This window comes from Lacerta agilis, chromosome 15 (genome assembly GCF_009819535.1).
Source record: "Lacerta agilis isolate rLacAgi1 chromosome 15, rLacAgi1.pri, whole genome shotgun sequence".
Taxonomy (NCBI): Eukaryota; Metazoa; Chordata; class Lepidosauria; order Squamata; family Lacertidae; genus Lacerta; species Lacerta agilis.
The window spans coordinates 24460742-24476925 of record NC_046326.1 but is presented as its reverse complement, the minus strand read 5'-3'; positions in this window follow the sequence as shown (position 1 = coordinate 24476925).

Here is a 16184-nt window from a genome sequence, read left to right as displayed (position 1 = left end):
CAAGGCTTTTGATAAGGCCATTCCCTTGAGGGCAAAACAACATGCTCTGAATAACTGGCACTATCTTTCACCAGAATCTGACCTCTTTCCCACCCTGAATGACATTTTGTCACGTTGTTCACTTCTTTCTCTTCAGTGGCATCTATCTCAGGAGAAAAGAACAAAAAAAGTGAAGCATGGGAAGTGAAGACTTAACTATTTGTCAAGCTCAATTCCTATGCCACACAACAATGCATTAAGGCAACCTTCCCCGATCCGGTGCCTTTGGGAGCTGCTGGACTGCAACTCCCATCAGCCCCTGCCAGCATGACCAGTAGTTGGTGATTCTGGGAGTCACAGTCCAGAAACATCTGGAGAACACCATGTTGGGTATTCCACACTAGACAGTTACACTACACATTACATTGCCTTGCACTGAGTAAGGCCATTGCCTCTCAAGTTTCTAAGGTCTCCCACCAGAGATTCTTTCGAGTGGATATACCATGAATTGAACCTGGAACCTTTGGCTTGCAAAGCATGTCCTCTCCTGCTAGGCTATGACCCCATCTCCAGATGTGCACCTTCCCAAATGCATCTTGGTGTATCCCGCCAGGATTCTTCAGCAAAGGAATGAAAATATACAGTGTCCTCACATTTCCCCAGAAGAATTTATGGAGCATCACTGCGCTTTTAATACCAAGCTTCCTTTGAGCAAAACTGACGTGTCAGGAGAATTGAAAAGGGAGCCAGTGAACCTGTTATCCAAACTGTCATGGTGTTAACAACCAGCATCCCAGAGTACCTCCACAACAACCTCACATGCTTCTGAGCTTCTTCTCATCTGTTTCTGTTTGGGGGAGGGGAGAGATTTTGAAATCAAAGCAATTGCTCCCCTTGAAAAATGTGTTACAGTGAATGTACTACCACTTTCCCCCCTCCTCTTGTTCTCAACTCAGCACCATCACTCTGACCTCCCCATTCATCACCCCCAAGATACACAGTGGTACTAATGCATCACAGGTATTGTAACACACTAAGGTTAGCTTAACTGTCAAAGGAAGGGTAGGGAAGATATTGCTTTCCATTGGCTGAACAGATTAGACCAATAAAGTTTCCGATAGCAGTTGACTGAAGCTGCTTATGTCTGGAGACGGGCAGGCTAAACAGCTGGCCCAGGAAACATAAGAACATTAGAAAACCATGCTGGATCAAGCCAGTAGCCTATCTAGTTAAACATCCTGTTCTTACAGTGGCCACCCAGATGACTTTGGGAAACTCACATGCAGGACCTGAGCACAAGAGGGCCATTCCATTGTCACGGGTGGGACACTTTGACCATGTTTTTTGGTATTCACACATGTGTAACAATGTAAATATACATAAAAATTGACAACCAAAATTTAAACTATGTTCTTAATAAGATGCTGAACATTTTACTAATGTTTTAATATTTTTATGGATATTTTTGACAATTTTATTAAATGTTAAAAGTGTTGTCACGGGTGGGACAAAAAAAGGACATGGAGCTTGAGATAAGTTTGATTTATGGAAAAACTCTGAGTTGGGAGGTGAATCAATGATAAACTCAGCATATCTATCTCAATCAATGTTTTTGGTTACAACTATGCAATCAGGAATTAAGTTTAAGAAATTTAACGATACAAAATTAAGGAAAAAATGCTGTCACGGGTGGGACAATCATCAGAAAACTTTTAACTTGAACACTTCTGTGAAGACTACATGGGTGGACTTTTGAAAAGATGGTCCATAAAATAAACTTCTTTTGTCTTTAGCTTTTAAAAAAATGGTTAGACTGCACATTTGGAATCTTCCTCACTAAAGTCCAGCGCTCATCTAGCATTCTTATCAGGCTCATTTTTCATGGAATGGCCCAAGAGCCCTCTCCCCTCCCACAATTTCTAGCAACTGGTATTCAAAAGGGTATCACCTATAATGGTGGTGGTGGTGGAAGAGGAGACTAGAAGAAGCCAATGGAAGTAAGGAGGCTAGGACAGGAGGGTTGGGAGTGGTCCAGAGGAAGAGAGGAAGGGCTAGAGAGGAGGTGAATGAAGTCAGATAAGGAAAAATGGGCAGAGAGGACACTTGTGTGCAGTTGGATATCATCATCTGCATTACCTAATGATTTCAAATATCTAGCCAAAATTTTTACTGTGAGTGAGCCTCTTCAATGTGGTGGTGTGAAATGTGGGGCCCTCCAAAATGGCTGATGCTCAGTGATGATGGCAGCTGGAGTTCCGCTGCTTTAAAATGACATGCCCTCCCCCCTCCATCAGGCAGTGGCTTTCTCCCTTTTCCTCCTGTGCATCAACCAAGCTCCAGGCAGGACTTAATTTGTCCTGTACCATGTATACTCTTTCCACCCCCCTCCAAAAAAAGAGAAATGTTTCACTCTGCCTTTTGGCAGCAGGTAACATTTAAGGAAGAAGAAGAGGAAGTATATATTTAGCAGCCATTCCAGAGGGGACGAGGAACAAAATAAAAGACTTTTCAATCATTTCTTCTGTTAGAAAAACTCTACTCTCTGACAAGGGCAAGCAAGCTACAGTCAGAGAGACCTCTTCAGTCACAAAGAGGGGGGTGGATGAAAGATGGTAGGAACTTGAGAAGCAAGGCAGGCTCCCCAGGGAGCCTTTTCATGGTCACCTCTCTTGCCAAGGTGCCTCCTTATCAGACTGTGGATTTTTCTGTTACCATATCAAAGACAGGAGCCTCATCCAAGCTCTACTTCAGAGTTTTCCACTGCGGTTCCTGGAAATTCCCTGGTGACATTTCAACAATTGGCTGCTCTTCACCTTTCTCCAAAGTGATCTCTATGGCAGGGGATGAAAAGCTATACGGCTATATTTAAGTCCCTTCTTTCGGACAAAACCCTTTCAATGCCATCCAGATGCCTGAAGGAGTCCTGCTGAGATAATGGCTGGTTTTAAAATAAATGTTTTGGGGTTTTTTGTTTTTGTTTTGTTTTTTAAGTTGCATGCTTGACAGTGATTAGCACAGAGTTGGTCCCAGAAGCCAAAGGAAAGAAAGCTTTCAATGCACAACCGCAAACAATTATTCCTCTTCGATAATCACCGTTTTACAGGCCAACCACACATATAAATATTGCACAATGCCAAGGCTCCATGACTAATTGCTGCAATAAATTCCAAAGTAAGTCGCAACCTTACCAGCTAGGGCTGGCGGCTGGTCAGATCTCGCAGCTAAAGCAGGGTTAGCCCTTGGATAAGGAATCATCAGAGATTGAAGGGGATAATGTGTGACAGATTAAAAGAGGAAGCCTTGTGTTTGATGTACAACAAGTTCCTCTTAGTGCAGGGATGTAAGCAGAGAGCAACCAACCATGCTTCAGTGGGAGAAAGGGGAAGAGGAGGTGGAGAAGTCGCAGTCCTTTCCATCTCCTCTTCCCCATCTCCAAATAATGTTCACCATCAAAACTATGAAGTTTGCAGGGCCCCAGAAATCTGCGGCAGCACATTTGGAAGCTACCTGGCAAATTCAACCTCCTGTTTTTATATTGAACCTTATGCCAGGACAGAATATAACGGATTACATCCGCCCTGTTTGTGGCCAAACATTATATCTTTTACAAGATGTGAAAAGTAAATACAGTCCAACAATGTACATAGGCACAGAGTGGTTCACCACGTATGAAATAGCTACATATTGCATTAGCACGCCAGATGGCATGGCTATACTGAATGCTATGGCCAGATGAATGTAAAAGTATTTTGCCTATAACATTCCTGTAGTTTAAAAGTTTGCCACAACTTCCCTCTGCTCATTTTTTAAAAAAAACAAAACAAAACACTAAAAGCAGAACTCTCATCTATCTGTCTGTCTGACTACTGACTAACTGACAGGATCAAGCTACAAAAGCTGAGGTTGCTGAATAGCTCAGAGACCATTTTCCTGCTATTCTCTCAAAACCTGCTTCTCGGGACACCTACAGACTCTTGATGTGGGATATTGTTTAGGATTTTTTTTTTAGTCAAGGTTTAATGTTGGATATATGAATCCATATATCCTGGAGGAGACTCTTGAGAGTCCCATGGACTGCAAGAAGTCCCATGGACTGCAAGAATCCATATATCCTGGAGGAGACTCTTGAGAGTCCCATGGACTGCAAGAAGATCAAACCTATCCATTCTCAAGGAAATCGACCCTGAGTGCTCACTAGAAGGACAGATCCTGAAGTTGAGGCTCCAGTACTTTGACCACTTCATGAGAAGAGAAGACTCCCTAGAAAAGACCCTGATGTTGGGAAAGATGGAGGGCACAAGGAGAAGGGGACGACAGAGGATGAGATGGTTGGACAGTCTTCTCGAAGCTACTAACATGAGTTTGGCCAAACTGCAGGAGGCAGTGAAGGATAGGCGTGCCTGGTGTGCTCTGGTCCATGGGGTCACGAAGAGTCGGACACGACTGAATGAATGAACAACAACAATATGAATCATGCTGTTATTGATATTAAATTCTGCACATTAATTTTTAGATCTTATTATGACTTACATGGAGATGGTTTGATTTTGTTGTGCTCAAGTCATTTTGGGCTGGTTGGCACCAGGATTTGCTTTGTTTGAGGAAGACAGCATTAAGCAATACCCTGAATGCGTGAAACCCTTCTTAGTTTTATTGGTAAAGCATGGGACCCACTTGAACATGCAAATATGGCAGCCAGACCCCACAGGTGACCCAAAAACAGGACCAATGGTGTCACTGGATCATCAAGAAACTCACATCAACTGGGTAGATATCCAGCATCACCCAAAAAGCAGAAATGCATCATCCAATAAAGAGGCCAAAACACATAATATTCAGATATGCTAATTTATGCGTATAAATGTAAATAAAGAAACAATCACTGTAATGGAACTAGAAATGCATCTCATTATAAAGAGAAAGACACCAGGAGTTGTATCCAAACCTATGCCTTCTGTCAGCACAATGATTTCCACTTGCACAATGGGATTCTTCCGTTCCCCGCTGTGCACCCCTTGCATCTGTTCTAGATTTTCCCCAACCCTCCGGGACAGATTCAGGGAAGGTGTAGGCATGCACAGGGAGAAGTTGTACTAATGGAAATATTTGTACTGATGGCACATGTTAATAGGCTACCACCCCAGGTGATTCATGTGCCTTCTCAGTCTACTGTCCTACCTTCTGAAGAAGATGATCAACTACCGTTAGCCATGATGGCTGTTTTGTGCCTCCACACACAGTCAGAGGCAGAAATGCTTCTGAACACCAGAGACTAAGCTCGAAATCAAGAAAACCCCAGTCCAAATCTCTCCTCTACTAGGAACCCACTTAGGGCCTTAGGCCAGGGGTGGTTAAACTCAGGGCCGTCTTAGAGCGATCGGCCGCCATGGCGCGGCCATCCCTCGGCGCCCCCAGTGTGTCGCCTCTCCGCCCGCCTCCCTCCTGTGCTGGCCGCCCCTCGGGGGGGCGGTGAGCAGGAGATGAGGGGCATGGCGCTGGAGCGGTGCGGGGCTTTGTGCGCCCTTCCAGCGCTCCAGCTGGGGCTCCGGGAGGCGAGGGAGGCTGGCTTGCAGCCCACCTGCCCACTGGCGCTCGAGCGCCCGCCCATGGGGGCGGGGGCGGGTTGGGGAGGGGGCGCCTGGCATGCTGGCGGGCTCGTGGGGGCGCCCCTGGGGGGCCCGGTGCCCTGGCGTGGCACGCCACCAGCCCCTATGGATGAGACGGCCCTGGTTAAACTCACTTCCGGAGACCAAATGCAGCTCTCTGGGCCTCTTGGTCTGGCTCTTAGGACTCTCCTCATGTGTTGGTTTGGCTCTAGCAGGGTGTATGATGAGGCAAAATTGATGGCTATGTTCTGCCTGCACTGTTGGAGGCAGCAATGCTTCTGAATACCAGCTGCAGGAAACCATGGGAGAAGCAAGTGTTGTTATGCTCAGGACCTGCTTGCTGGTTTCCCAGAGGCATTAGGTGGGCCAATGCTGGATTAGACCCTGCCCTGATTTAGCAGAGTTCTTCTTATGTTCTTAGTAATTGTCACTGGGGAGCTTCAAGGCTCCTTCTTCTCTCCTTCCTTTAGGGTCTTTATCTTTAAACAGTTCTGGAACCAATCAGCTCTCCAAAGAGAATATTGCCCACTGTGATGCAGGAAAAATAGCATCTCCCCACCCCCAAAAAATTCTGGGGGGATGACACTTTTTTCCATATTGAAGAAACCAAGAAGGCAGGCAGGGTGACTCCTTGCAGTGTTTAGCAAGAAGGGAGGTTCTGTTTTCCTGCTTCTGTGCCCTTCTGTTGCCAGAGAAACACGCTAGAATTTTATTTTTCTCACAGTTGCTACACGGCCAAGAATAAGCACACACAAATTGTAGCCCAGGGAGGGGGAAAACGTAACAAAAGGAACACTTGAACACACCGTGTGTAGAAACACAAGAACAGAGCATCACATGGGAAGCGTCACAGCACTGAGTGGTTACGCCAGCCGCATGTTAACGCATTGTGATAATTTGTCCAACTGAAAAGGAGGGCAGAGAAAAAAAAAGGGAGGGGAGCATTCATTGCCATGTCTGAATCAGAGGGTCTGCGCACACCACCAGCAGCAGCGGAAGACACACAGCATCCCTGTCGGCTTTTGAGTGGCATTTTTAATTTAATTCCACCGTAACCTCCCTCGGCCAAAGCGCTGAACTCTGCTTGCTCTGTCATAAGCACAAACAAAAAGGGGTGGATGATTTCTCAAGGCAAAGTCAATTTTCACTCTACGAAAGAAAGGATTTGAATCCCCCCCCTACCATCTAGCCCCACTTTTATTTGCTACCTTGCCATATATGAAAGCATTTGCTGCACCTTTGGGAAATTGCAAAACAGCCCTAATAAGCACCCTAGATAGTAATTGAAACAGAGGTTTCAGAAATGAATTAACGGCAGATGACCCAGAGCGCAGGAGGGGTCCCCTTGGAGACGATCAAGCTTGATGAACAGGTGCAAAACAAATCGGCTTTTTTTATTTTCGGGGGGTTGTTAGTATGGGCATGTAAACACTCATTTGCCTGGTCGCCTGTGGTTTCTATTCAGACAAGTCAGGAAGCTTTTAAAAAGTAGGTTCTCTCAGATGACACATGGCAATTGTGGCTAATCTTACTAGAAAGGCTTACAGGTAAAATAGATTTACAAGATGATTTACAAAATGAGTTCAGATCAATAACTGAGCATTTTCAGCATAGCCATCAAACTATAATTTGTCTGGATACACTGGGAGAAAGCCACAGAAAGCCATAGTCTACAGCCAAGGAAGCCAACATGGTGTCTTCCAGATACTTTTCAACCCCCAACATCCCTGACCATTGGCCATGCTTTCTGGGGCTGAGTCCAACAGAGTCCAACAATGTCAAGGGAGCACCACATTGGCTACTCCTGGTCTAAGGTGTGGGGAATGTGCAAACTTCCAGGTATTACTGAGCTACAACTCCCCCCATTCCTGAATATTGCCCATGTTGGTTTCAGCTGATGGGCACTGCAGTCAAAAATAATCTGGAGGGCCATAGGCTCCACATCTCTGGTGTTGTTTCAAAAGGGCAGTGAATTTAAAAGCCACAAACAATAGGTTTCTTTTGTTTTTGCTTTAAAGGACTTTTCACTGAAAGAAATTGCAACAGCTAAGAATGCAAAAGAAGATAAAGAACAATTAGTGATACTGGATTAAGCCATTCAACACCATTATGAAGCAAGGATAAATATATGGCTCCTTATAAATAGCACCCAAGGGTCCCTCATGTTTCATTCACCGTTCATTCCATTCTTGTTGGGTGAGAAGGATAAGCAGAGAAACAATATCCAGCAAATGGCTTTCATTGAAAAGGTATCTCATAAACTAAAAATATTTAGAAGAGAAAGCTTGAGTGACCTCCCCCAGCCTTTTTGGCTATATAGCATGATTTTATTTCTTATACAACTATTGAGGCACACAGCCAACTGTATATGCAAATGTCTGGCTGATCTAAGACTTTATAGAGCCTTCATTCTCAATAATAGTGAAACTCAGAAGTGGATAATACTTTCATTTTTACATATCTGTGTTATAACAAGAATATTTGTATGAGTTAATACTTCATTATTCCTTTGTAGCTGTGCTGGGCTTTTGTCCTTGTGATGCTTGATGGTTTACGTTTTTTTTTGTTCCTCAGTTACTTTCTTTTTTGTTATGTTTTCACTTCTTAACACAATCAATAAAATATTAGAATAAATGGCTTCTTATAAAAAAGCACCCTAGGGGGACCCCCCCCCTCCATGTTTCATTCACCATAGCAAACTTGGTTTGGGATTTATGGTAAGTTGTTAATTCAACTAAAAAAAAGTGTTTCGCACATGTTTTGCACAATTCCATTGGCAGGGTGGAGGAATCCAGAAACAAACAGATATAGGTATTAGACATAAGAGTGGCCATTTCCCAGTTTCAGTCCACCAAATGGAACTCACACAGAAGGTGAACTTCACAGGAGAAAGGAAGGGAGAAACATGTTGAGTTTGTGCATGTGTTTGTGAGTAACCCCCATTCAAAGACACCACTTCTGGAAAGAATTCTTTTCCCATAAGCACTATAGTCCTGGATGCACCTGGCTTAGCAGCAGCCAAGTCAAGGAAAATGTATCTCTTGTCCTCGCATTCGCCTCTGGAGAAGCTTCCTTCTCTCCCTCATCCAAATTTGTTTTGTTGTGGGCCATCTGGCCAGCTTCGTGAAATTCACACCACAGTGGAGTTGCCCACGTGGAAGGGTTCTGTTATCGTTCTTTGAAAAGACGCATCTGGGCACAGCTTTGCCATGGGCCAGGAGGGCCACCCAGTTTGGACAGCAATCAAGGCCCACCCTCCCTCCTTGGCTTTTGAACCTACGTGGGGAAGCAGCAAGTACTCAGCTGCTTCCCTTTTTTTATTCTTTTCAGGAGGGGAAGAAAAAGTGACAGCAGCAAATTCATTTTTATTTTTTTTGGAGAATTTTAAACCAAAGGCGGAGAAGAACCTCACATATGGGGGTCAAATGTGGCCCTCCAAACATCTCTATTTGCCCCTCAGGACTCTACCCAGGGCACACCCTCAATGGCTTGGCTTTGACTGCCTGGAAAAATCAAGATGGAGGTGGTGGTGCTCCCTAGTGGTGGAGTCCTATTCATGTGTCATAGGAAACTGCCTAACTATGCTGATGGCTGGTACCGGCTGTGGTATACACATCTCCATTCTGTCACCTGAGAGTCTCAGCTAGGGGGGGGGGACACATGACAGTTTCAGTTACAGGTGGGTAGCTGTGTTGGTCTGCCATAGTCAAAACAAAATAAAAAAATATTTCCAGTAGCACCTTAGAGACCAACTAAGTTTGTTCTTGGTATGAGCTTTCGTGTGCATGCACACTTCTTCAGATACCTTCAGTATTCTTCAGTATCTGAAGAATTCAGTATTCTTCAGTATCTGAAGAAGTGTGCATGCACACGAAAGCTCATACCAAGAACAAACTTAGTTGGTCTCTAAGGTGCTACTGGGATTTTTTTTTTTACAGTATTTTGTTTTGACTATGACAGTTTCAGTTTGTTTCACTTTCCCAATTTCCCCCCAACCTTAAGTTCTCCCCATTTTTACTTGCAGCTTGCAAATTTTTCTTTCAGAAATTCACAAGGGGGTGGGGATCCCTATCCATTTGGGGGTGTATTTACCCTATGCATTTCTCTTTGCAGTTTTGCACAGAATGAGCATTTTCTTCTAATGCAATGCATGCTAGTTTCACTAACTGTGCACAACTCAAAGAGGGGTGTGGATGTTGGAGAGCACGTCTGCTTAATGGTTCAGAAAATGCAAATTAGGTAGGCTCAAATTGAAACGAGAACTGAGTGAATCCCCACCACCGCAATCCCTTTACATGGCAGAGCAAACCATGCCATAACTGTGGTTCACAGAACAACATCAAGGGCTGCTCCTAACGAAGCTTCGTACACAGGGATATTATTATTATTATTATTATTATTATTATTATTATTATTATTAAAATTTATATACTACCTTTTACCTGAAGATGACAGGGTGGTTCACAACATAGAAACACAATATGAGAACACAAAATACATAATAATAAAAACCAAATAACCAATAACCTCTCTTCCACAAACACATTTAAAAGGCTATAGAACGTTTAACCAGCTAAAGGCTTAGTTACAGGAGGCTGGTGGGTGGAATTCTTCCAGCCAGCTGAGCACAGATACAAATGATGACAACATGATCTCTCTGAGAGACATATATGAAGATGTTCTCCTTGCTAATGATTCACCAGAGAGCCTACAACATGATCCAGGACAAAGAATCCGACTAACCAGTTATGAAGAGTAGTACAGTAATACTGGTACAGGAGATTAATGCTAAATACTTTCAAACTGCCCTTGCTGGAGGCAGTGACCCACTGTGCAACAGAAACCTCATTCGAGTGTATCCATGCAAATTGTTGGTTGTGGTTTGAAATCCAGTAGGCCACTATAAAGTGGGAGGGGGGAGATACAACATTATCTTGATTGTTTACCTGCCAAAAATCTATTCATTCACCTTTTTTAATGATCATATTATCATGTTTTGTTTCATTTTTTCTCATTGTCTGGCAGAGCCATCTGTTGCAGGTCTTCTTGAAAGACTTGTTCCCTTACGTTAAATTTGGCACATAGAACCATAAGGGGCATCACTGGAAAAGCAAATCATCCTCTACAATCAATACTATTAAAGTTGGAGAGTGAAAACAGCTGACCGAACCCAAAGAGTACTCATTAATGGTTCCTCGTCATCCTGGAAAAAAGTGACAAGTGGTATGCCGCAGGGTTCTGTCCTGGGCCTATTGTTGTTCAACATCTTTATAAATGACTTGGATGAGGGGGTGCTCATCAAATTCGCAGATGACACCAAACTGGAAGGGGTAGCTAATGCCACAGAAGACAGAATCAGAATTCAAAATGACCGTAACATATTGGAGAACTGGGCGCAAGCTAACAAGATGAATTTAAATAGGGACAAATGTAAGGTTCTGCAGTTAGGCAGGAAGAATATAGGATGAGGGACACCTGGCTTACTAGCAATACATGTGAAAACGATTTAGGGGTCTTGGTGGACTACAAACTTAACATGAGTTAACAGTGTGATGAAGCAAAAAAAGCTAATACTGTTCTAGGCTGCATCAACAGAAGTATAGTGTCCAGATCAAGAGAAGTAATAGTACTACTATGTTCTGCCTTAGTCAGACCACACCTGGAATACTGTGTCCAATTCTGGGCAGAGGTTGGATGGCCATCTGCCATGGATGCTTTAGCTGAGATTCCTGCATTGCAGGGGGTTGGACTAGATGACCCTTGGGTCCTTTCCCACTCTATGATTTTTTGAAGGGGAAAGTGTCCTCCAGTTGACCCCCATCTCAGTCAGGGGGCAGCTGAAAGATCAAGGAGAATGAGCAGGGTCACATTCCCCCATCCCCAGCTCTCTCTCTACAAATGTCATGGTTTCAGTGCCATGACTGGGCCTGAAGCCAGACTGAAGCTGGACTGCTAACTCCACGAATTTTTTTTAAAAAAATGCCCCAAACTAGCAGATCAGGGAGACAGGCTCTCTCCCAGGTATCTCTCTCCTATGCTAGTTTTCTACTTGCAGGGAGATCGCTGCACACAAGCATGCACATATAAGGAAGATTACCAACTTTGATTCCCCAACTGCAATATGAATTGGTACAATCAAGGAGAAACCACTTCTCCTGCTTTATCTCCACTTTTTAGTGCTGTGTATGTAGATTAGACTATTTAGCAGGGTAGGTAAAGGGCACAAACAATTCACGCAACTGCTATTTGGAATAATAATGTCACATCCAACTCAGCCCAAACACAATATTTTAGATGTCACATCACAGAAGCTCCATGTTGCCATAATCCAGGTTTACAGCATTCCGCCTCAGATCAGCCCACCCACACCATTCATTTCCCTCCAAGCTAATACTCTGTCCAACTGCAACTACAGAGTTAAAGTCTTGTTATACAGCACCCCAGAGGTGGTCATGTTCAGTGCCGGGCCAAAGTGATTTAGATGGGTAATTTGCAAGTGATTTGGAATCCTCTGGGATGAAAGGCACCACATAATATTAATAACAGCTCTTATTAGCATGCAGAAAGGATGCCTAGAGCACCATGGATCTCGTCCTTCCCCCCACCCCCTTCCCCTTTCCTATTGATCTCAGTTATTGCAGGTTCTGTTGCCTTTGTCTCATGTTTTATGCTTGTTTAATCTCCCCCCTCCTTAATGAAGAATTGAATAAACAATATAGCATTCTAACCACAGGCACTTGCAGGGAGGAACTGCTTCTCCTCCTCAACAGAAAGGAAGGGAGGGAGGAAAAGAAGGAAGGAAGGAAGGAAGGAAGGAAGGAAGGAAGGAAGGAAGGAAGGAAGGAAGGAAAGAAAGAAAGAAAGAAAGAAAGGCCAGTCAGTATGTAATGAAGTTTACTTCAGGACAGCCACCAAAGAATAACTTGTCCATGCAGAGAAGAGGGAATTTAGGTAAGCAGAATGTAATTAACTAAGCTGGATTCCTGCCATGGATCACAGATGCACAAACATACCACAGGGGTGGTGGTGGTGGGGAAGAGCGATATGTACTGCAAGTTCTCATTACCCCATACAGAAAATCCACACACACACCACTGCTTAACTGCTGCAGCTGCAGCTGCAGCACTGAATGGCCATGCACCAAGCTAATGCTGAGCAGCAGGATGAGGTCCAGAGATGGTCAGGAGAGGACCAAAGGAAAATGGGGGTGAGGAGAAAGAAAGGATGACTTGCTTTGATCAACTCCCTAGCAGAACTGCATAATGGAGTGGTGAAACCCAGAAGAGTTGTATTTTTATAGAAGACAGAAGACAGCTCCAAAGCTTAGGCCAGGGATGGGATACCTGTGACCCTTCCAGATGTTGTTTTGATCTCAACTCCCATCATCTAGTGTGATTCACATTAGCCATACCTGTTGAGCCCACTGCACTCCTAATATTATCACCGGAAGAGGTGAACTTCACAATGAACTCAAAATTAAAAGGATTTGCTTTCTGGTTTGTTTGTTTGTTTGTTTACACACACATTTTTACCTAAGCTCATTCTGAATTGAGTCACAGCCTGAATTACAGAAGGAGGATCTCTTGCACACCACCAACCCATGCCAATCAACAAATACTGAATTGGACCACATTGGGAACACTGTGTACAGTTCTGGTCGCCTCTACTCAATAATGGTATTGTAGAGTTGGGAAAGGTTGAGAAAAGGACAACCAAAATGATCAAGGGTGTGGAGCAGTCCCCCTATGAGGAAAGGTTACAGCATCTGGGACTTTTTTTAGTTTAGATAAAAGATAAGTAAGAGGTGAGACAATAGTAGCTTATAGAATTTTGCATGGCTTGGACAAAGTGGATAGAAAAAAAAGTTTGTTTTTTCTCTCATATCCCTAGAACTCAGGGACATTCAATGAAGCAAAATGTTAGATTCAGGACAGATAGTTATGCAGCACATAGGCTATGGCACTTGCTCCCACAAGAGGCAGTGATGGCCACCAACTTGAATGGCTTGAAAAGAGGATTGGGCAAATTCACAGAGAAGGCTATCAGTGGCTACTAGCCATAATGGCTATGCTATGCTCCCATGGTTGGAAGCAGTAATGCTTTTGTATGTCAGTTGCTGGACACCACTGGAGGGAAGAGTGCTCTTGTGCACAGATCCTGCTTGCAGGTTTCCCACAGACATTAGGTTGGCCAGTGTGAGAACAGTATGCTGGACTAGATGGACCATTGGCCTCATCCATTGGCCTCTCTTCATGTTCTTACATTCATCAACAAATGTCAAATACAGGTACCAAATATAGGGTAGGAAATTTCCCAGTATTTGACCATTTTGAGGATATCTGATGAATATACAGGAGCAACATTTACAGAAGAAAATTCTGGGAAGCAAATTCATATCAGATTTACAAAGAAAGACGTTAAGATGACATTGGCCATAGCTGGACAATCCACTTTGGTCTTCTCCTAAGAGGCAAAGTGTCAGACCTATTCCTTTCGTTTGAGTCTTTTGGATCAGCAGGAGAAGGAATGTGAGCAGTGTGAAAAGGCAAAGCCCATCAAATTTTAAAGGAATGAAATTCCTTCAGCTGCCAAAGAGGGCATGGCAGCCAATCCCAGGAGGAGCCAGGGCATGGCCTTCTCTGATCAGTTCAGTTCCAAACAGCTTGTTAGAGGAAATGGTGCCGCTTCTGTGGTTTCTGGATTGACCCTTCCATGTACTTCCCACCTGCAAATGGCAGGATTCTGCGTTGCTCCCTTCATTTTGACTTACTTCAGCAGAGGAATTTCTTATTTTTCTTTCTTGTTCAGGCTCTGTGGATTATGTTTGCGTGTTTGTGTTCTTTGTGTACATGGTGTAGCAAAGCCTACTGAACTCACAGGAAGTCTTAGTGTCCCTGATGAGTGGCATTTACATAGTGTGAGCCTTCTCCTTCCTCTTGATCTCCCTGTGGCTTTTCGTATCATTGACCATGATGCCCTTTTGGACAAATTCTGTGAGGTGGGCAGTGGAGGCACTGTTACTACAGTAGTTCTGATCCTATCTGAAGGATGAGGCCAAGAAACTGGTCTTGGGAAAGAGCTCCTCCACCCCCTGACATTGGAGGTAGAACACAGCCATCATGGCTAGCTGTGACTAATTGCCTTATCCTCCATAAATAGCCTTATCCTCTATAATCATGGCCTTCTTACGTATCAGCTAGGATTCTGAAAATTACCTTCCCAGAAACCCATGCCCATGTTCACACTGTTTTATGACAAAGAAACAAGCAAAGTTGAGCTATTGCTACATTTTCACCCAGTGTTATCTTGTATCATTCTGTGTTGGTTTACACAAACACAAACACACACACAGCTTCTATCGTGAATTACAATAAATCCCACAGTTTCTTCTTTCTTCTTTTTTAAATGCCCAGTCTCTCAGTTCCATTCATTCTATCAATCAATCAATCAATCTTTATTACGGTCAGTGACCAGCACAACAAATAAATGCATTACATCATTCATTCTAAATGTACATTGATGCAGGGCTAAAAGTTTTCCCTAAATCTAAAACAGTGCCTCCACCTTTCCCAACACAATGGCAGAGCATATTGGGCTTACACGCCCCTCCCTCTTCCACCAACAGAGCTGTGAAGAGCTTTGTTTCTATTTTTGTTTCTATTTTTAATACCCAACAAACTGTGGTTAGCCTTAAGTACGGTGTGTTAAATTGATCCGTTTGTTGTGTTGTTGATACCCAGCAAACTGTGGTTCATCTTAAGTAGAGTATGTTGAATACTCAAGCTATGTTCAAATTTTAGTTCAATAAGTTAACTTATTTCCATAAACCACAGTTAAAATGAATCTGTTTCAGTGCATAACACTAAATTGTAGTTACTCTAAGACAAGCAGAACACTTCAATCTCCTCCTCACAGCCACACCAACAGAGGTGGGGAGCCTGAAGCTCACTTTGGCTCATCCTTGGAATGCTAAACCATGGTTTACTGCCACGTGCGAAACCTCTCAATATTCTCTGCTCCATCTATAAGCATCTTTCACAGGGATGGGGAGACTTCCAGCCCTAGGTGTTCTTGGACTTCAGCTCCCTTCCAATGTGGCCAATGGCCAGAGCTGATCATAGCTATAGTCCAGCAATATTTGGAGTGCCACAAAAGAGATTCATTCTTTGATTCATTAACTGCCCTGAGTGTATGACTTGGTTTGTTAAAAGGTTTATTGGAGCTGCTAGTCAGCTTTAAAAAAGGGCAACCTTAAAATGTTTGTGGAGGTGAAGCTGTTATTGTGAGCCTTTAAATCATAAGACATTGGCAGGTATGATTGAGCCAGGCTTGAAATAAATAGATAAAGCTCTGCAAATTTACAAATCAGCTGTTTGTTTCCCAGAACTACTCAAATTCAGGCCCTGTCTTACCTTAGGGAATGTCAATGAACTTTTAAGTGGCTTTGAATAATTCACAGTTTATTCAGAAATTGCAAAGTTATGATATGAATTAAGTTGCAATTGATACTTCTTCATTTGCAGTTTGGAAAATGGTTTAGCATTTGAGTCTGCAACCCTGCTCAACAACTTACTTGGGAGTAAGTCCCCAATGAACTCA